The sequence below is a fragment of the Panthera leo genome, chromosome A1 (genome assembly GCF_018350215.1).
Source record: "Panthera leo isolate Ple1 chromosome A1, P.leo_Ple1_pat1.1, whole genome shotgun sequence".
In the NCBI taxonomy this organism is placed as follows: Eukaryota; Metazoa; Chordata; class Mammalia; order Carnivora; family Felidae; genus Panthera; species Panthera leo.
The window spans coordinates 71241123-71263637 of NC_056679.1; the positions used below are offsets into that span (position 1 = coordinate 71241123).

Here is a 22515-nt window from a genome sequence, read left to right on the forward strand (position 1 = left end):
TACAGTCAACTAATATTATACATGGAACCAAGAATACAAAACGGGAAAAGGACAGTCTCTTCAATAAATAGAGTCAGGAAAACTGAACAGCCACATGCAGAAAAATACAATTGAATACTTACCTTACACCACTTCAAAAATTAACTTGAAATGGATTAGAGATTAAATTAAGACCCGAAACTTAAATTCTCACAAGAAAATACAGGGGAAAAGCTCCTGGACATTGGTCTTGTCAACAATTTTTCAGATATGACACCAAAAGCAAAAGCAACAAAAACAAAAATCTGTGAGACTACATCAAACTAAAAAGGTTCTCTACAGCAAAAGAAACAATTAGCAATGAAAAGGCAACCTATGGAATGGGACACAATACTCGCAAACCATATATCTGATAAAGGGTTAATATCCAAAATATATTTAAAAAAAAAAAAAACGCCTACAACTCAGTAACAACAACAACAAAAACAAACAATCTGATTAAAAAAGGGGCAGAGGAACTGAATAGACATTTTCCCAAAGACATACAAAGGGCCAATAGGTACATAAAAAGGTGCTCAACATCGGGAAAATGCAAATAAAAACCACAGTGAGGGGCACCTGGGTGGCTCAGTTGGTTAAGCATCTGACTCTTGTGCTCTACATTGACAGTATGGAGCCTGCTTGGGATTTTCTCTCTCTCTCTCTGCCCCTTTCCAGCTCATGTGCTCTCTCTAAATAAATAAACATTAGAAAAAAACTACAATGAGGTATCACCTCATACCTGTCAGAATGACTATCACCAAAAAGATGAGGTAACAAAGGTTGGCAAGGGCTAGAAAAAAGGCAATCCTTCTGCACTGTTGGTGGGAATGTAAATTGGTACAGCTGCTATGGAAAACAGTATGGTAGATCATATGAGGTCACAGAAAAATTAAAAACAGAACTACTATATGATCCAGTAATCCCACTCACAGGTATATATACAAAGAGATATCTGCACTCCCGTGTCACCGCACTAATTGCAACAGCCAAGATACAGAAACAACCTAAATGTCTGTCAACAGATGAATGGATAAAAAAGATTGTATGTGCATGTAACATATGGAATACTACTCATCCATGAAAAAGAAGGAAACCCTGCTGTATGCAACAACATGGATCAACCTTGAGGGCATATTAAATGAACGTCAGAGAAAGACAGAAAGCCAAACTTGTAGAAACAGAGTAGAATGGCAATTACCAGGTGCTGGGGCTGGGTGAAATGGGGAGATGTTGATCAAAGGGTACAAACTTCCAGTTAGAAGATGAATACATTCTTGGGATCTAATGCACAGCACTGTGAATACAGTTAACAGTACTATATTATATATTTGACAGGAGAGATCTTAAATGTCACCACAAAAAAGAAATAATAGGGATGCTTGGCTGGCTCAGTCAGTAGAGCATGCAACTCTTGATCTCGGGGTCATGGGTTTGAGCCCCTCATGGGTTAGAGATTACTTAAATAAAAATTAGCCTGGGTGGCTTAGTCGGTTAAGTGTCTGACTCTTGAATTAGGCTCAGGTCATGATCTTGCAGTTTGTGAGATCGAGCCCCACATAGGGCTCTGTGCTGACAGTGTGGAGCCTGCTTGGGATTCTCTCTCTCTCCTCTCTCTGCTTCTCCCCCTCCTCGTGTGCGCTTCCTCTCAAAATAAATAAACATGTAAAAATAAGTAAAACTTAAAAAAAAAGAAATTAACAACATGTGACATGATAGAGATGTAAGCTGGTACTATGGTGGTAATCATATTGCAATATATAAATGTATCAGATTGGGGCACCAGGGTGGCTCAGTCAGTTGTTCAGCTTCGGCTCAGGTCATGATCTCATGGTTCGTAAGTTCAAGCCCCACATGGGGCTCTCTACTGTCAGCTCAGAGCCTGCTTCAGATCTGTCTCCCCCTCTCTTTACCCCTCCCCTTACTCGCATGTATGCATGCATGCTCTCTATCTCAATAATAAACATTAAAACAAATAAATGTATCAGATCAACACACTGTATGCTTAAACTTATATGCCAATTATATCAACAAAGCTGGAAAAAATATCAATGGAATTTCTTTCTGTAGTAATGGGAATGTTATAGAATTAGACAGTAGTGATGGTTGTACAACCTTGTTAATATACTAAAAACCACTGAATTATATGCACTTTGATATGGTGAATTTTATGGTATGTGAATTCTATCTCAATAAAAATAACTGGTTAAAAAAATCAGTTGAACAGAATAGAGAGTCTAGAAGTAGATAAAGGTACCAAGGTAATTCAAGAACGGACAGTCTTTAAAACAAAAGGTACTGGAAAACAGGATATCCATATTAAAAAAAAAAAAAAGAACTCCTCTCATTCCATATACTTAAAATGTGTGCAAACTGTAAGAGTAACAATTCTAGAAGAAAAGCTTTTGATAGGACACAAAAAGTACAAATAAACAGAGAACATGGATAAGATGGACTTCATCAGAATCAAAACCTGCTCTCAAAAGGCTCTGATGATTAAATGGAAGGGCAAACTCAGACTGGGAAAAACATCTCCAAAACACACACAGATAGACCTTGGAGATACTGCGGGTATGGTTCCAGATAACTGCAATATAGCAAACATTGCAATAAAGCAAGTCAAATGAATTTTCTGGTTTTCCAGTGCATATAAAAGTTATGTTTACACTATGCTTTATATTAAGTGTGCAACAGCATTATGTCTAAAAAACTGTACACATGTTAATTTAAAAAATACTTTATTACTAAAAAAATGCTAACCGCCTGAGCTTTCAGCAAGTTGTAACCACTGATCACAGATAACAAATACAGTTCTCCCTTGAACACAGGTGTGAACTCTGTGGGTCCATTTATAATTGAATTCTTTTTGAGAAATACAGTACTGTAAATGCTTTTTCTCTTCTTTATGATTTTCTTAATAACATTTTTTCTTTAGCTTACTTTGTCGCAAGAATACAGTATGTAATACATATAATATATAAAATATGTGTTAATCACCTGTTTGTTATCAATAAGTCTTCTGGTCAACAGTAAGCTATTAGTAGTTAAGTTTTTGGGGAGTCCAAGTTACATGCATACTTTGGGCTATTTGTAGGGGGGCTGGTGTCCCTAGCCCCCTCCATTGTTCAAGATTCAGCTGTTTAATATTAATAGAAAAGATTAAAATATTGCAATAATTACCAAAATGTGACACAGAGACATGAAGTGAGCAACTGCTATTGGAAAAATAGCAACTGTAGACTTGCTTGGAACAGGGTTGCCACGAACATTCAATTTGTAAAAACAAAAAACCACACAAAAAAACAAAAAAACACCTAATTATCTGCAAAGTGCAATGAAGTGATGTGCAATAAAACAAGGTATGCCTGGAAATATTTGATAAATTACTTATATCCAGAATATACAGAGAACTCTTAAAAATCAGGAAGAAGAAAAACAGCCCAATTAAAACTGGGCAAAAGATTTAAACGCTCTCCTGACATATGAATCTCATAAGCACATGAAAAGATGCTTAATGTCATTAATCATTAGAGAAATGCAAATAAAAACTATAGTAAGATACTATCATAGAATGGGTAAAATTGAAAAGACTACTGATACCAAGTGTTGACAAAGATGTAGGGCAACTGAAACTATACGTTGCTTTTGGAAAAGAGTGCAGCAACTTTGGAAAACAATCTTAAAAAATTAAAGATATGTTTATCATACAACCTAGCAATCTCACTCTTGGGAATATACTCAAGATGAATAATTTCATATCCTGCATGAAGACCTATATATGAATGTCTACAGCAGTTCTATTCATAGTAGGCAACAGCTGGAAATAACCCAAATGTCCATCAACCTGAGAATGCATAGACAATTTGAGGAGTATAGATGTAATAATACAGATAAATCTCAAATGTATATGCCAAGTGAAAGAAGCCAGATGCAAAAGGCTACATGCCATATGATGAGTGTCCACTGACATTTTGGAAAACACAAATCAGAGGGGCAGAAAACAGCAGTGGCTGCTCCGGCTGGGAGAATAGAGGAAATGGACTGCACAGGGACATGAGGCAACCTTCTGGGTTCATGAAAATATTCTGTATCTGCTTATAGTGGGGAGCACATGAGTATATACATTTGTAAAAATTCACTGAACTGAAAAAAAATTACTGAACTTCAAATATTAAATAGGTGAATTTCATCTCATATAAATCAATAAAGCCAACTTATTTTTTAAAGGCCTGCCAAACATCAGTATTTGTACAAAGTCCCCTTTATCCACTCTGATTGTACTTGCTTTTTTTTTTAAAGATTTTTTTATTTTTAAGTAATCTCTACAACTCAGAACCCCGAGATGAAGAGTCGCATGCTCCACTGATTGAGCCAGCCAGGCACCCCTGTACTTGCTTTTTTGCAGTATGTTAGGATTCCATAAATTTTAGGCCTTATCTTTGCCAAACTGATTTATCCATTCCTCTGCCTCAATTTCAATGAAGATCGGTGATAAGTCTCTTTACATTCTCGTTTCTTAGCTTTTACCCAGGGGAGCTTAACTCAAGTCTCCATCTGGAAACAAGATGGAATTGCCCTGGGTTCAAGTTCTAGCCCCACCAGGACACCAGGATTACCCATTTCCTGGGTGAGTGAAAACCCTTCCTCAGCCAGGCCCGTAAGAAGATTTAATAAGGATGTGGAGCACCAGGTTTGGCCTCAGGCACAATGCCTGTTTCTACTATTTTCACCTAGTGATCCTCTCAGTTAAGGACCCATATCTCTGCCATCATCACCTGCCCTCATTAGATGCCTGTGACTTGCCTGGGTTTTTTTTGTTATAGATAGTTCCATTTCTTCACATAATCTATCTTTGTTCTCCCAGACTCTTGTATGAGTTCTGTGTGTATGTGTGTGTTCCTGGGACACAGTGTCCTAAAAAATACAGTGCAGCTCTTCTCTAAAGCATTAGGGCACGTGACCCAAAAAGACTGACGTACGTGTGGGAGAAATCTTTGCTGTCCAGAATGTCTCCGACAGCACATGCTGTACCCCCACCCCCACCTCCAGGGCTGGTGATTGTGGGGGATCATTTCATCACATGCACATGCCCCCAGAGCACCCACCACTCACACACTGTCTCATCTACCCAGTCCCAAGAAACACCTCTTTTCTCCCTAACTTTTGACTCTGCACCCATAGGTAAGCTCTTGGCTGCACTCACCTGTCTCGTAAACATTAAAATTCCTGGAGGAACATTTTAAACTTTGTTTCAGTATTTCAAGTTACATTTCTCATTAACTCACCATTAGATCTAAACTTCCTTGAGCTCACCATTAATTATCTCAACTTCCCTGAACTTTGTTTTATATTTCCTTTTGGTTCTCATTTTCTCATATGAGCAAAATTTCCGTATTAGTTACCAACTGCCCAGGAGAGTTGCTTATTCCTGAGTGTTAGTGAGAGGTAAGACCCACCTTTTGCTCCATTACTTCCATTTCTGACCCATTTTAGAGGTTGTGTTAGCAATGAGGGCTCTCCTGAAACACGGGACCTATTTCAAAATGTGATTTTTAAAGGCCAAGCATTCTCCAAGTGGGTTCCCTTTTGCTACCTTCAAAACAAAAGCAAATCTGTGCAATAAATATTCCCTTAGAACTTAGCTATGCTGCTTCCCAGAGGTGCTTTTCATACTTGACCCCGGGCCTGAGAGGGCAGAAGTGCTGCCCTGTGGGGGGACTGGCTTCGGGACCAGACAAGCCTGGGCAGTGACACTGGCAAATGACCAAACCTGTGGCCCTCAGTTTCCTTCTCTGTCCAATCACACAGCAGCACTTCACAGAGGTATGGTAGGCATCCCCCAAGATAACCCAGGTAAAGCACCCAGCACAGAGCCTCAGGTGTGTGTGTACCCAACCAATTGGAGTCAGTCTGGGTTGCTGTAACAAAACTACCATGGACTGAATGATTAATAAACAACACACACTTGCTTCTCACAGTTCTGGAGGCTAAAAAGTCCGATATCAAGGCACTTGGCAGATTCAGTGTCTGGTGAGGGCCCGCGTTCTGGCTCAAGGATGGCATCTTCTCACTGAGGTCTCACACGACAGGAGGGCCAAGGGAGTTCTCTGGGGTCTCTTTGTAAGTACACTAATTCCATCAGGGGGCTCCACTTTCACAACCGAATCACCTCCAAAAAGCCCTACATCCAAATAGCATCACATTGGAGGTTTAGATTTCAACAGATGAATTTGGGGGGCACACAAACATTCAAACCATAGCAGTGTTATTTTGAATGAAATAAACAAATAGAAAAATATTAGTTCTGCCCGAGAGATCACTCTCCATAGTCTCCCTGCTCTGAGAAAATACTGGAAACAGGCTTACTGCCTGGGGTCCTCTTCCGGGCTGTGTGACATAGTGGGACTCAAAAGGACTGGATTGGGGGCAGCCCCTGGGGGACCTCACTTAGCCTCACAGGGAGGAAACTTCCGTCTTGCCCACCTCACTGGCTCTTCCATAATGTTCGAGTTACTGGATGCACACAGAAGCACTGTAAAATAACTTTTCCATAAAATGACAAGCCCTGCCCACCACCCGTGTGGTCCTCCAGTTGCACACACTTGACAGCAAATACTCTAGGTGTTCTATTCAGCTAAGTTCAGGGGAGGTGACATCTTGATTTTTATTCTCACAAATACACTTTAGTTTTGGAAGAAAAGCAACACTTCCTTGCATAATCACCATCCTCTCCAAATCTGGTGTGAATAATAATCACGGCCGGCACATAACACAGAACTTACAAAGATTCAGGTATACTTTTAAGCACTTTACATATCTGAACTGATTTAATCATCACAGAAACCTATGAAGTAGGCAACTTTATTTCCATCTTACCCCTGAAGAAGTGGAGACAGAGGGTGTAAGTAAAAAGTGTTGACTTGACCAAAGTCAAACAGCTAGTAAGTAGCAGAGCTGGGATCTGGATCCAGCTGGTCTGACTCTGGAGTTCAGGCTCTTAACTACCTAGAAAAAAGTGCTCCTATTCCCTGCCCTGGCCCCATGACACACTGAAAAATAAAGCAGAAGTAAATGGTTATTTATCTTGAATTGCAAGGGTAGTTTACATAACCTTACTTGGATAAATCATATGTGCTATTACAGCCTGAACTGTGCGCCGCCCCCGCCCAATTCATATGTTGAAGTCCTAGTCTCTAGGGCCTCAGAATGTGACTGTATTTGGAGACAGGCCCTTTAAAGAGGTGATTAAATTAAAATGAGGTCGTTAGGGGGGGCCCTAATCCAGTCTGACTGGTGTCCTTGTAAGAAGAGATTTGGACATCAACACGTACAGGCACAGAGGAGAGACCAAGTGAGGACACAGGGAGAAGTGTTTTGTTTTTTCCAGTTACTTCATTTTTACTACTACACATTTTCAGCAAACAAATCAAGGTGTAAACAGGATTTACTTCACATTATTATCTGGATCTTTGTCAAATAAACAGGAAATTCTCTTTAAATAACCATCTCACTGCCCGCAAATGAGAGCAAACTTGCCTGCATATCACAAATGAGTCATAAACCAAGGACAGAGGCCTCAGGAGAAACCAACCCCACCACGCCTGGATCTTGGACTTTCGTCTTCCAGAACCATGAGGAAGAGACTTCTGCTGTCTAAGTCTGCGGTGCTTTGTCACAGCAGCCCACGCAGACTCAGGCAGTGTGGATGTGAGATCCACCTTCCCCTCTGGCCTCCACCTGATGAGCTCACTTCCCTCAGCCCCCACTGAGCCCACTGGGACAGGCACACTGCCTGTGTGCCAGCCCCAGTATCCAGTCTAACTCAAACTGGACTCCCTGTTTTCCTCTCCAAGGTGGATCTTCTCCCAACTCTCTCCTTGACCGGCATCAATTCCAAGTCTGTCCCCTCAAAGCAGCCGCATGCCACCCTCCTGTCCACAGCCTCTGCCCTTACCCACCTTCAAACAGCTACAATCCAGATCATTACTCTCCTTTCAGGAGCTCTAGCCCCTGCCTTCACCCCTGAGCCGTATTGAGCTTCCTGAGGCCAAGCTCAAGGGCTGCAGGCTGTGTCCTGACAGGGTTCGGGGTCCAGACACCATGTGTCCCATCTAGCTGTTTGCATCCCTACCCTGTAACTCTAGCTTGCTGCCCTGCTGCTGCTCCCCAAAACCCTCCCCAGCTTAGCGTCCCCCAAATCCTAACCTTTTACTGCTACCTGGACCACACTTACACCTTCCTGCTCAAATCCAACCCAGCCCTAAAATCTCAGCCCAGACCCTGCATCTGTCCCAAAGCCTTCTCTGCTTGTATCTTAGTGCCCCAGTCACATTCTGCCCTACATTTCAGTTATTTTCGCTCTTACTAAATTTCTGAAGGACAGGTGACACATTTTAACTTGTTCCCCATAATGTGTGGAGAAAATTAATGAGTATTTTTGCCTGGTCCTGGGAATTCTCAATTAGCCAATTTCTTTTGCCTGTTTTGATCAGAAAGAAAGAAATGACAACAGTTTCCAAGCTGATACTTCGTTTAAAGCTGCCTCCTCTGACAACAGGAGTTGCAAGGATCATTAGTTCACTAGACACACCAGTGTTGTGTACTTACTGCGGATAGAGAACGCAAAGAGGATACGGGCCTGAGAAGTGGCCACTTGCTGCGCTGGGTCTGGACAGTGGCACTGGGCATCCACCCAGGGCTGGCTGACACCAGCCGGCTGTGAGGACACAAATGTGAGCTATGCCCTCAAGCTCAAAGTCCAGAAGAAAGGTGGGGCATGTGCTCAGAGAACTCTACAGTGGACAGTGGTATGAAAACGAAGTAGTGAACAAGATCTACTGACTGTTATGGGCTGAATCTGTACCTGCCCCAACCCGCAGCCAAATTCATATGTTAAAACCCTAAACCCCCAGCATCTCAGAACGTGACCCTATTTGGAGACAGTGCTTTAACCAGGTCATTGAGTTAAAATGAGGTCTTCAGAGCCTTAATCCAGTGTGACTGGTGTCCCTATAAAAAGGGGAAAACTGGACACACAGACACCAGGGACACTTGAGCACAGAGGAAAGGCCATGTGAGTGCACTAGGAGAAGGCGGCCGTCTGCCAGCCCAGGAGACACCCCTCAGGAGACACCAAGCCTGATCTGGACTTGTAGCCTCCATGCTCTCTGTTGTTTAAGCCCCTAGTCTGTGAAATGTTGTTACAGCCACCCTAGCAAACTCCTGTCAAACAACTCAAATGATAATGTGATCTACGATACAACATGGATGAAGCCGGAAAACATCCTGAGTGATGGAAGCCAGACATGAGGTCACACGTTGTTTGATTCCATGATATGGAACACCAGGATGGGCAAATCCACAGACCAGGAAAGCAGATTGGTGGTTGCCAGGGGCTGAGGGCAGTGAGAAGTGACTGCCGAGCATACAAGGAGTTTTCTTTTCAGGTTGATGAAAATGTTCTGGAACTACACGGAGGTGGTCGTACATTGTTATGATAGTGCTGAAATGTCCCTGAATTCTTCACTTTAAAAACAGTGAATTTTATATTATGTGAATTTCACCTAAATAAAAAACTCTTAAATTAAAAAAAAATCTTTAAAGAGATACACAAATAATACACTATTGGAATACAATGTGTTGAGTGACCAAGTGAAAGTGCTGGTACAGAGGGTAATGAAGAACAGAAACGGACAGAGGAATTCTGCTTGTGATTTGGACGTGAACTGACCCTGAGAGGAGGGCAAAGGTCATCCTGAGAGTGACAGGAGGAGAGTGGGAGGGGAGGCATTCCCTGCGGGGAGATGGGTGGGACCTGGGTCCCCAGATAGGAAGGTGGGGCTGCCAGCAGCCCAGGACTGGGCCTGCTTTCAGAGGATGGACAAGAGGAGTCTGGGGTCTGCAAAGTGGACTCGGCTGAGCTCCCAAAACATGGGAAGTTTCAACGTATCTGTTCCTGGGCCCCTTCCCTGGAGAGTTTAATGTAGCATGTCTGAAGTCGGGAACAGGAACCTGTATTTATAATAAAATACAACATTTCTGAAAGCTCTCTAGTGATTAATCTTTAGGGAAACCATTTATTTCCCAGTGAGTCTTTCCCATTTAAGGGAAAGGTCTTTCAGGGTTTTTGCCCCCAGCTTTACTGAAGTATAATTGGCGAATTAAAATTGTGTATATTTAAGGTGTACAATGTGATGATTTGATACATGTACTCATTGTGAAATGACTACCACCATCAAGCTAATTACCACATCTGTCACCTCAGTTATCGTGTGTGTGTGTGTGTGTGTGTGTGTGTGTGCGTGTGTGTGTGTGTGGTGAAAATATGATCTAGTCTCTTAGCAAATTTTAAGAATACGATACAGTATAATGATAGTCACCATGCTGCACGTTAGCTCCCTAGAGTGTATTGATATCACGGCTGGAATTCTGTGTCCTCTGACCACCACCTTCCATTCCCCTCTCCCCCCAGACCTTGGCAACCAGCATTCTACTCTCTGCTTCTATGAGTTCAACACTTTCAGAGTCCACATATAAGTGATACTATACAGTATTGATCATTCTGTGCTTGGCTTATTTCACTTAGCATAACATCCCTAGGTTCATCCATGTTGTTGCAAATATCAGGATTTCCTTTTTTTTTTTATGGTTGAATAATATACATATGATATGAATATAGTATACATAATATGAATGATAGTACATACATAAAATTCCATTATGTTATATATATATATAATTCCATTTGTTTTTTTTTTTTAACGTTTATTTTTGAGACAGAGAGAGACAGAGCATGAACGGAGGAGGGTCAGAGAGAGAGGGAGACCCAGAATCTGAAACAGGCTCCAGGCTCTGAGCTGTCAGCACAGAGCCCGACGCGGGGCTCGAACTCACAGACTGTGAGATCATGACCTGAGCCAAAGTTGGACACTCAACAGACTGAGCCACCCAGGCGCCCCTATATAATTCCATTTGTAATGGAATATTATACACACTTTATCATCTGTTGACACTTAGGTTGTTTCCATATCTTGCCTACTGTAAGGTCCTTCAGTTTTATGCTGATGCTACTGTAGAATTACTAACCTTTGGGTTAAAGAGGCTTCATTATTTTTTGTACACTATAAAAACACTGATTCACAAGATTTTCTAGAAAAGATTTTTGCTTAACCTTCAGCTATATGGAAAGTTCCAATTAACCAGAAAAACAAATTTTCCAAATATTAAAGATTTCACATGTATAGAAACCTGTATCTTTTAAAAAATAAAATGCTTCAAGTGTCCAAGTTACACAAAAAGGAAAACAAAATACATAAAAGTAAAGATGATATAAAAAGATCTCAAGATAACTAAAAGGTGGTCTTTTCCAAGTTTAATACACATTAGCCCTTTCAATTGCTCCATCATTTTATGTAACTATGAGACTGTTTCCCAAACACTATTACTGAATACAAATTTTCTAAGAGCATCATGTTTTCACTCACTTATGATTCAAGGTCAGCCTTAAGTGCAAGTATTAAGCAACAGGAATAACCATTTTAAACATGTGGAATAAATTCCATTTTTAACTTTCAACACCTGGTGTCAGCAGCATAACACAGTACAGGGCTATACAGGCTCTGTGCTGGGTGTGCCCCAGGGTGGTGGCAGCCAGCCCTTCATGGGGGAGGGAAGCAGGGTCCCAGTTCACACCTTCCAGAAGCATGACTTTACTACTCTCCCAGACGGCTGCATTCCCAGGAATCACTCGGGGTTAATGGATGGTCTCTATGCTTGTTTTAACTTTGAACATAATGATGCTAGGAAAAGACTAGAGTGAAGTAAACCTGAAATACTTTTTCTCCACATACAGGGTTTCACAAGTGATGGCCTGTCTACCTCCCCCTCCCCAATCCTATGACCCTGTGCCCACTACTTATGCACATCTACTTCCCCAATGTGCAGGTAATCTTGTTTATGTTGGCTTGCTGACGACACACCTGAAATACAAAGTCCAAAATCTCTGTGGAAACATCACTCTTTAAAGTAACTGGTTGGTGTTCAGGTCAAACTTCAAACAAAGGGGAGATGTCAGGAAGGAGAAGCCATCCTTCAGATGTCCTCAGTAAAGATCACAGCGTTGACCTCCAAGAGGGATCCGCTAGAACTGTAGAGCCTGGTACAGTTCAGCCTGCCCTCAGCCCGCCCTCAAACCCAAGTAACCTTCATGTGTCATTTCACTACCAAATAACAGTGTGGGTGGAGAACATGTGTGAGATAAAACTGAAGGGATTACAGCCGAGCTCCCACAGCCTGAGCATGTGCTTTAAAATGAGGTAATGGCCCAGCAGCTCCCACTTGTTTCCTGGCAGCAAAGGGATCCTGCAAAGCCCTGTCTGCAGAAGCTGGTTTCCACCCACTGAAGTCCATGAACCAATCTGCTTAACAGCAAGTAATAAGAAAGCATTGGTGTTTTTTCAAACAGCAGGCATCTCATCACAAGTTTCTGAAGATGATGCCTGCTGCGGCTGGGTGCACACGCATAATCTGGGAGGCATCGGCACCGCCTGGTGACCTAAGCCCTCTTTCCTCTCACTCCAACTGCTCCCAGCTACTGATGACAAGGCCTCTCCTTGCCCACGTGGATGGCCACCTCCTAAATGGTCTCACTGCCCCAGGCTTGCCCTCACCGCCCCCCCCCCCCCACTGCAACTGCATGCAAGACCTTGCCCCTCCCCATTTCCCAGCCTGGGCATCTGAGGGGCCCCCTCAGATGACCTTAATGATCCTCTCCCCTACTGACAGTGTCCCTGTGTGATTCGTGCCCCTTGTGCAAAGGCTAGCTTTAGTGACTTGATTCAAATGAACACAATACAGAGGATGTGATGGGATGTTACTTCTGAGATTAGGTTTTAAATAGACTGTGCCTTCCGTCTGGAGGGCTCTCTGGTACACTCTTTCCCTCAGACCCCTCGCTGTCAGGGAAGCCAGCTGCCATGCTGTGAGACTCCCTAAGGAGACACCCATGTGGAGAGGAGCTGAGGTCTCTGCCGACAGCCAGAAAGGCCCCAAGGCCTGCTGGCTGTCACATGAGTGAGCTCAGATGCTCCTCCAGTCAGCTGGGAGGTGACCACAGCCCCAGCCCACACCCTGTCTGCAGCCTGCTGAAGACCCTGAGCTAGAGCCACGAGCCAAGCAGCTCCCGGATTCTCACCTGCAGAAAATGGGGGATAATGCATGTTGTCTGCAGCCACTGATGTTAAGGATAATTTGTTATGCAGCTCTAGACAACAAATTCTAAAGGGTCAAGCCTAAGTTTCTGCACGTGGCTCACGCAGGACAATGTGTCCAGCTGCATCTTTCTCTTCGGCCATATCTAGGCCATGCCTTACACTGCTCTGTGGCAGGTATAATCTGACTCCCTCTTTTTGCTCATAAGGCTGCCATTGCCCCTAAGGAACTTCTTCCTTCCTCAACATGCTGCCTGGCAAAATCCTACTCATCCTTCAAGGTTCCCAGGTCACTTCAAACATCATCTCCCCTGTGTAATCCTCCCTTGTGGGCAGAACTGTTTCTGTCACTGAGTCCTAAGAATGCATTTCCTTGCTTTCTGGCACAAGATGTTCCACATTCATCTTGGACTTTCTCTGCCTCAGGCCTGGAACCAGCCATTTCTCCAAGGAGCCCTAGTTTCCAGCTGTTAGTTGGTATTTAGAAGCCAAGATCTGGGTGTGAGGTGTGCTTATTGTTCTTGCGGTGTTATCTGCCCAAGAGGCTCCCTCAGTAGACTATGTACACATATATCTATATCTATATATCTATATCTATCTATACACACACACACACATATTTATATCCATAAGTATTGAAAACCATGAGTTCACACTCACACACCTGACCCAATCCATACCACCACACGGTTCACCCTAGTTCTTGACATTTCTGTACTGACAACTCCCTTCAACAGTGGCATAGCTGGCTCATATGATCTTTGGTACAGTTAATTACATGATCAATCCTTCCATATGTAACTAATTTCCAATTTCAGTCACAACCATCTTCCCTGCACATAAACTCTCCTCTTGCCGCTCAGGCTCTGACAGCCCACATTGAGATAACCCTCTAAAAGGGCAGTCTACTCACCCCACTCAGCCTGGGACTCCCCGTGCTAGGTTTAGGGGTGGAGATGGTGACTTCTTCCCTTTATGGGAGGGGCTGCAAAGGTGCCATGCACAGGTGCACACACAAGAGAATAGAAAGAATTTGTGGCCATTTGTGTAAGCCAGCACACCAGGCTCCTCGGTGTCACTGCTAACAGATGGCTTCCATTCTTAAGGTCCTCTTAGGAGAAAAGATGGCTGGCATTACACTGGCCATAATATCTTCATGCGAAGTAGTAGGAACTATGAAGGGCAGGGTGAGGAACAGGAGCAACCTCACTGACTCAGGTTCCTTTGCAAAACTTGGCAGAAGTCTCACACATTTCTCCTTCCTGTTTTTTACCATAACTTGAGGGACATGGTCACTCAGAATAAAACTGCAGATCAGGAACTAAGGAAGGAGACATTGGACATTTGGTGGTGACCACAATTTCTGCCACTCTCATTTTCTTTATTTACTGCATAACATCCTGCTTTCAGGAATTATCGAAGGCCTTGAATGAATCTTGGAAGCATTCCTGAGCCTCACCTATCACTAGGTTTGTAAATTCCCAATGTAAGTCATCCTAAGTGCACAGGAACTCTTAGAGAAGCTTAAGTGGCTGCTCGGATGCCATATACCACTACATCTCTGTTAGTCGAAAAATCCCATGTTGCAATGGGCCTTTCCAAGAGCTTACTGACTCTCCAAGAAAACCACCACCTATAAGGACATTTTATAACCCTTTACCTGTGAAAAAACACTATGCAAGGAGCAGATCAAAACTCCAAACCCAAGCAGCATAGCGTTCAAGAGAGGTGGGAGCAGAAAGTGGTGAAAACGGTCCTAGCTATCTGCCACATCAAAGGAAAGGGAGAAAGAAAAAGGGGAAAATAACACATGGAAGATAACCTCAGAAATGGGGGGACCGGCACAAGAGAACCACTCTTTTGGAAGTCCTAGGAAGGTTTATTTTGCAAAATGCCCCAGGAGGTAAGCCTTGATACATTTCAGATGAATTCATCTGAATCGATGCTGTTTCTCTGCAAGGAAAACCCAAGGACTGTTATTTAATGGAAAGGCACTACAGAAATGTTTCTATTTATAAATTATTATAGCAGTGTAATCTTGATATTGTTCCAACATCTTTCAGATCATAGATGTATAGTGTTATTTCTGAAAGCAGGAGAAAGTATGGTATATGTCGAACACATCTGAAACAGACATGTTTCACTTTGTACTCAGGTAAAACTCTGCTACCTTTTAGCTATGTGACCTTGTTCAAGGTGTTTCATCTCTCTGAACTTCAGTTACATCAGGGATACTAAAGCACACCTCAGGGTTAATGTATGAAGATTATATGAGATAACGTATATAAAAATTCTGGTACACAGTGATTTTAATAAGTATTAGTCCCCTCCCAAGAGAAGGGTAAATCACAGAATTACTGTAAACACTAAACAATAGAATGGGTCACAGATACAAAAGTGCCTGACATACAGTTTGTATGTTCAATAAATGTTAATTCCTTTTTTAACTTACTCATCCACACAAAAAGCTATATCCTAGTTATTTAGCATGGTTGAATGGTGTTTTTATAATGAAATTTAACCTTTTATGCATGTAAAAATTGTATAAACCCTCTCTGCATTAGTAAACACTGTATACTAAAAATGCAGCATATCCTTGGTTCATTGCAGCATTATTCACAATAGCAAAGAAGTGGAAGTAATCCAAGAGTCTGTCAATAGATGAATGGAGAAGTAAAATGTATCTACATACAAATATTCAGCCTTAAAGAAAAGAAATCCTGTCACGTGCTACAATTTGGATTCGCCTTAGGAACATCATGCTAAATGAAAGAAACGAGTCACAAAAAGACAAATACTGTATGATTCCACTTACATGAGGTACCTAGAATAGTCAAATTCATAGAGACAGAGAGTAGCATGGCAGTTGCTAGGGGCAGGGGGAGTGTAGGGGGTTGCTGTCTAATGGGTACACAGTTTCAGTTTCACAAGAAGTAACAGTTTTGGAGGTATGTTGTACAACACTGAATATACTTAACACTACTGAACTGTATACTTAAAAATGGTTAAGATGGTAAAGTTTATGTTATTTTTTTAACCACAATAAAAATTATTTTTTAAATGATGTAACTTGTGAGCTTTCATAATAATGCAAGATTGTCACACTGATTAATTATGGACTGTGCTACAGATAGCCTATGCAGTCTGCTGCCCAGAGCTGAATCTGTATCGTGCCTCAGGAGTTATTCTAGAGTATGCTTTCTTAAATAAATATATAGGATACGTTAGGATTCAGCTGCTAATGGAAAAAGTGGAACTTCACATCTTTTAGTACATAATATGTGCTATTACCATCAGAGAATTGTAAGATGTGAAAGCTGGAAGAAACTTATAAAATAAAAGGTAATCAAACTAAATGATTTACCTAAGGTCATATGGATAGTAATTATGAACAGAGCTGGAAAGAGAAAACATCTCCTGATTCCCCCTATAATCCTCTTATACAACCAACTCAGCTCTCCAGAATTCCTCACCTCTGAACTTCACTATTTAATACGCTGCCACCAGGGGGCAGCAGGTGTATTAGTCTGGTATTCTAAAACCCCAATTTAAGACCCCAATACCCATCTGTTATCCTTTCCTCCACTTCCCCATATATATGCACATTTATAGGACCTTATTAATGTCAACAGGAATAAAGTTTAAAGATCATCTATAATAATTTTTTTTTAAACAAAATAAAGACTTGGGTCCAATGGAGGTAACAACCTTACTAATCCTTCATTATTTTTTATTTATTCCAATCCAAATTCCAATCCAACTACTACGTTAGTTTTAAACCAAAAATGACTTAGCTACAGAAACTCATCCCATTTCTATACATTTTGAACTACATTTCCCTAATACTTGGCCTCTTAGGTTTCATACCACAACAACCCCCGAAGCCCATCTGGCAACTTGTCCTCCATCTTTTTTCTTCACATCAGGCTCAGTTCTTCTTTCTAATGCCCCTGCATTACAAAGGAAGGTCTGTCAACAAGTCTAAGCAACTTTTCAGAAGTGAAACAGGGAGATTCTAGATGACAGTAATTTCCACTGTTCAAATGATACTACCAACCTGAAGCTCAAACTATGGCAGCTAATGGGTGAGACTTGATAGGGCCATCTCATAGCAATGACCTGTGCACCCTGAGACTTCCCACAGTTTCATCTAATTCAAGGAGTGAGGGACAACATTAGCAGTGACATTTAGGTATTTTAATCTAGGAAGCAACTGCACACTTTCAAGCAATAGAGACCAGTGACTATGGTCCCTAAGTCATCCAAAAAGAGGCATATGATCTTTATTTCACAAATTTCAAATGGTTTTCTTCCTTGAGCTTAATATGCTTAAATTAAAAAAAAAAAAAAAAGTATTTAAAGGCAAGTTTTCACTACTGCTTCAGACACATGGGAGCAGTCCATTTTTATTTTAAAAATTTTTAAGTTTATTTATTTATTTTGAGAGAGAGAGAGAGAGAGCACAAGTTGGGAAGGGACAGAGAGAAGGAGAGATGGAATCCCAAGCAGGCTCTGCACTATCAGCGCAGAGCCCGATGTGGGGCTCAGACTCACAAACTGTGAGATCATGACCTGAGCTGAGATCAAGAGTCAGATGTTTAAGCGACTACACCACCCAGGCACCCCAGGAGCAGTCCATTTTTAAACTACAACAGTGTTCACTGTATTTAAAAGGCATTCAAAGAAATTACTCTTTACTTACATCTAGTTGTCTCATGTAACTTACTATTCACTGAACAATCTAATCTAGCATAAAATTGATGGCAAAAGCAGTCATGGCACTATCAGTTACTATTTGTAAAATAGGAATGAGACACACACAAGATGCATATAATGAGGGGATCACTGCAAAACGCATCCTGCATTCAGACACTATTCTGTTAATCTTTGCCAAATATGATGATTCAACTAGTGAGACTTAAGAAAGTCTCCTACCTAAATAACATTCTGGTTTTAATTATTTTCCATAGAGAATATTTACCATATTTAAATATGGAATATCACCAGAAAACCAGAAATAATTATTTTTATAACAGGTATATAAAATAAATTTAATTATTAAAAATAATGGTCTATCGTGCTCAAAAATCTGAAATCAGATAATTTAAAAAAAACAACACACCTATTAGGTGGGCTCAAATAAAAAAAAAACTGATAGTATCAAGTGCTGACAAAAGTATGGAGCAACTGGAACTCTCACACATAGGTGGCTGAGATGCAAAATGGTCGGGATGCAGCCACTCTAGAAAAGTTTAGCAGTTTCTTCAAAAGTTAAATACACACTTACCATATTACCCAGCCATTTTGCTCCTGGGGATTTGCTCTAAAAAGATGAAAAATTTCGACCACATAAAAACCTATGTACAAATATTTATAGCAGCTTTACTCACAATCTCCCCAAACTGTAAAGAGTCCAATATCCTTCAACAGTGAATATACATAAACTGGGGTATGTCCGGAAGATGGAGTACACTACCCGGCAATAAAAAGAATACACACATGGAAGAACCTCAAAGATGTTGTCTGAGTGAAAGAAGGTAGTCTTAAAGGTTGCAAACTATTTAATTTCATTTATGTGACATTCTAGAAGAGGTAAAACTTATCAAGATGGAAACCAGATCAAAGGTTGCAGCAATTAGGGTAAGAGTGAGGGTTTGACTTACAATGGGCCAGAATGAGGGACGTTTTGGTCCTCTGGTAGTTTTTGGTTTTGTTTTCTGGCTTTTTTTTTTTGGTGATGGAAATGCTCTGTAATGTAAAAGGACTGTGATGATGGTTACATGAATTAATCAACTTTAAAACTCAGAATTATACAACAAAAAAGGCCAATTTTACTTTATATAAATTCTAATAATAGTGAATGAAAGTATGAGAGTATGTGACTACTCTAAAACAGAGTTACAAATAAGAGGGAAAAGTAATAAGAGAACTCTGAATTAAGCTAATGCCTGGAATACATCAATTATTTATTAAAAGAGACTTAGGAGATGTATAAATCAAATACAATGAGTGGTTTGTTTTGACCCTGGTTTGAATAAATCAACCGCACATACCTTTTTAGGCAAATGGGGATATTTGAATACAGTATTAGAATCTATGGCGATACCACCCTGAATGTGCCCAATCTCATCTAAATACATTATTGGAAGATATTAAGGATTTTTTGTTCATTGTTAGGAAGGACTGTAGTTTTTTAAACTAAACTTAAAAAATATTCGTACTAAAATAGTGATAAAATGGCACAGTTTCTGGTATTGGCTTCAGAATTCTTCAGAAGTAAGCAAATAAACAAAAACTCAAAAAAAACGAAGGGAGAAGGGCTAATGGAACAAGTGTGGCAAAGCCATGATGGTGCATGCATTTCTGATGCTGTGTTGGTTCATGAAGGTTTACTGTATTCTACTTTTGAGTATGGCTGGAAACTTTCATAATAAAACACTAACAGAGAGGGAAAAAAACAAACAAAAAACCAGTGACTTCGTCTTCGTAAATACTCCCCAAAATGCCATGTAACTGTTTTTTATTCACTTATAAGATACACTACAGTTGACCTTTGAACAATGCCGGGGTTGGGGGCGTGCCAACACCCTGTATTTGAAATATCAGAGTATACCTTCTGACTCCCAAAACTTAACTACTAATAGCTTCATGTTGTCCAGAAACCTTAGTGATAGCATGTGTCAATTAGCACATATTTTGTATGCTGTATGTATTATATACTGTATCCTTACAATAAAGTAAGCTAGAAAAAAGAAAATGTTATTTAGAAAAACCTTGAGGAAGAAAAAATACATTTATAACACTGTATTTATTTTTTTAATAAGGCTGCATATAAGTGGACCTCCACAGTTCAAACCCATGTTGTTCAAAAGTCAACTGTGATTTCTCCTTATAGTTTTTATTAGGCTTTTATAATCTGTATCTAACTTTATAGAAAACCAAATTGAGGCAGAAAGAGTAATTTAAAACAGGCAGTTGTGATTCTTCTCACAAATAAGGGCTCAATAATGGCATGAGTAATGGCTTAAAGAATGTTTTTCAAATCTCATTTAATACTCATAAATTAGTAAAACCAACCTAAGATGTAGAAATATTAATGATTTTCACGAACTTCTCTGCCGCATACTCCTAAGTGCAGGTGACAACAGCAGGAGGAGGTAATTGATACTCAAAAGTTTAAAAACAGATGCAGTAAATACGAACACAAGGAGAATCAGAATAGGAGAAGTTCTTATTTATTCTTTGTCACTCCAATTTATTCTGACATAACTCAAAATATCAGAGTCCCAAAAACACTGTCAACCGACTGGAAATTTCTTTCTTACTGGTGGCCTATTATGTGGAAGATACTATGGGGGAATTAAAAGGGGGAGGTGTGGTTCTCATCTAAACAGAGTTAATATATGAGAAAATACTAAATATTTTAGCATGAATTTTGTTTAAAATAGTCTGACAGTGTTTAAGGCTAGTGGGCAAAGACAATTACACAGGCAAAAATAGCAGAGAAAATAAAGGTTAAAGAGCTGCAGCGGGAAAAGGCTCCTGCACAGGCAGGAGTGACCCGTGGGAAGGGTGGGGCATAGGAGTGGATGAGGGTTCTGACAGCTGTTCAGTGGAGCTCCCAATGATGGGGGACATCTCGCATGCAGGCCTGTCTCCTGTCACCCAGAAGCCTCTCTCCCCAATGCTGAAGGAGAGGCCCCAAGAGTCTCAAGTCACCGCCTCAGCATGGAAGAGCAGAGGCACCACACCCTGGGAATTATTAGCGCCTGGTAGTAACTGACTGTCCCAAATGTCTGACCCTGATGCGCCTACTGCAGCACAAGGTGAGGTGACTCAATAAAGGCCTCCCAAAGGTCCCCAGGGCCTGTGAACATGTTACCTTGCATGGCATAAGGGACTTGACTGATGTGATTAATGTTAAGGGCCTTAAGATGCAGAAATTATCTTGGATTATCCAAATGGGCCCAATCTAATGAACATGAGTCCTCAAAAGTGGAGGAGCTTTCCTGGCTGGGACCAGAGGGAGAACTGTGACCGTGGTGGAAGGGACAAAGGGACGAAATGCTATCTCTCAAGGTAGAGGGAGGGGGCCCGTGAACCAAGGAATGTGGGCAGCCTCTGGAAGTGGGAAAAGGCTAGAAAACAGATACTTCCCAGCATCTCCAAGAGGGGACACAGCCTCACTGATGCCCTGATTTCAGCCCAGTGAGACCCGTGTTGACTTCTAACCTAAAGAACCATAAGACAAGTATCTGCGTTGTTTTAAGCCACGAAGTTGGTGACACCTTGTTCTGGTGGCATTAGGAAACACCTCTCCTAGTCTCTAGGCCTTGGCCTGTCATGACCCCACCACCCTCTCACTTCACCAATGAAGGGCACTTTCATTCGATTTGAAAGACAAGATATTCCTGGGGCACCTGGGTGACTCATTCAGTTGAGTGTCAGACTTGATTTCATCTCAGGTCGTGATCCCAGGGTCATGGGAGTGAGAACCTTGTCAGGTTCCATGCTGAGCAAGAATCTGCTTAAGATTCTCTCTGTCCCTCTCCCCCATTGCATTCTCTCTCTCTCTCTTTAAAAAAAAAAAAAAAAAGACAAGATATTCCACATACCACATCTCTGCTCAAAGGTCTTTTCCTCTGAAAAGTGCTCCCAAACGTCCTTAACCAGCCCAGGGCAGGTCAGGACCCCCACTCCATACACTCATTCACTCCTACACCTCTCCACCTCAGTGTCTGCCTGACTACAGTTATTCTCCTCCTTCAGAGCTTACATTTACTGAGCAACTACTAAACGCTTAATGCCATGCGAAGGAATTTTCATGGGTTTTCTCATCTAATCCTTCCAACTACCCTATCAGGTAGACATAATTATTATCCCTCATTTTTTTAAATTAGAAAAATCAAAATCACCCAACTAGTAAAGGCAGAGCCGGGATCTGAAGCCAGGTAGTCTGACACAGGAGTTGTTGCCCTTGACCGTAGCATTAATATCTGTCTCCTATGTGAGAAATCTAAGTTCCAAGATCCTGTGTACTGATTAACACAACACACCCCAGTGTTCAACACAGAGAAACTTACTAGTTGCTGAATATGAACAAATGGGGACAAAGATGATTTTCCCCTATTCTTTTTTTTTTTAAAGAAAATTTCTTATCATCAGAAGTCAAATATATACAGAGGTAGAATAATGGTATAATGATCCCCCAAATACCCAAATCCCAATTTCAACACTTATCAATGTAGGGCCAATCTTAACACCAACATTTAATCAATTCAATGTTACA

The 22515-nt window shown here is 41.2% G+C and overlaps 1 protein-coding gene across 10 annotated transcripts in view; it reads right to left on the reverse strand.

Annotated features, from left to right (window-relative positions):
• The window catches only part of GGACT (gamma-glutamylamine cyclotransferase), a 47645-nt gene that overhangs the window by 20951 nt on the left and 4179 nt on the right, over positions 1 to 22515 (reverse strand). Inside the window, exon 1 of one of the 10 annotated variants that reach the window (XM_042929944.1) lies at positions 8626 to 8710. The exons of 8 other annotated variants lie outside the window; for them this stretch is intronic. The gene's annotated coding sequence lies outside the window, so the exon portion shown is untranslated. Of the gene's footprint in view, positions 1 to 8625; positions 8711 to 17112; positions 17177 to 22515 lie in introns of those variants that run through there. One more of the 10 variants, XR_006199951.1, reaches the window with a different exon arrangement.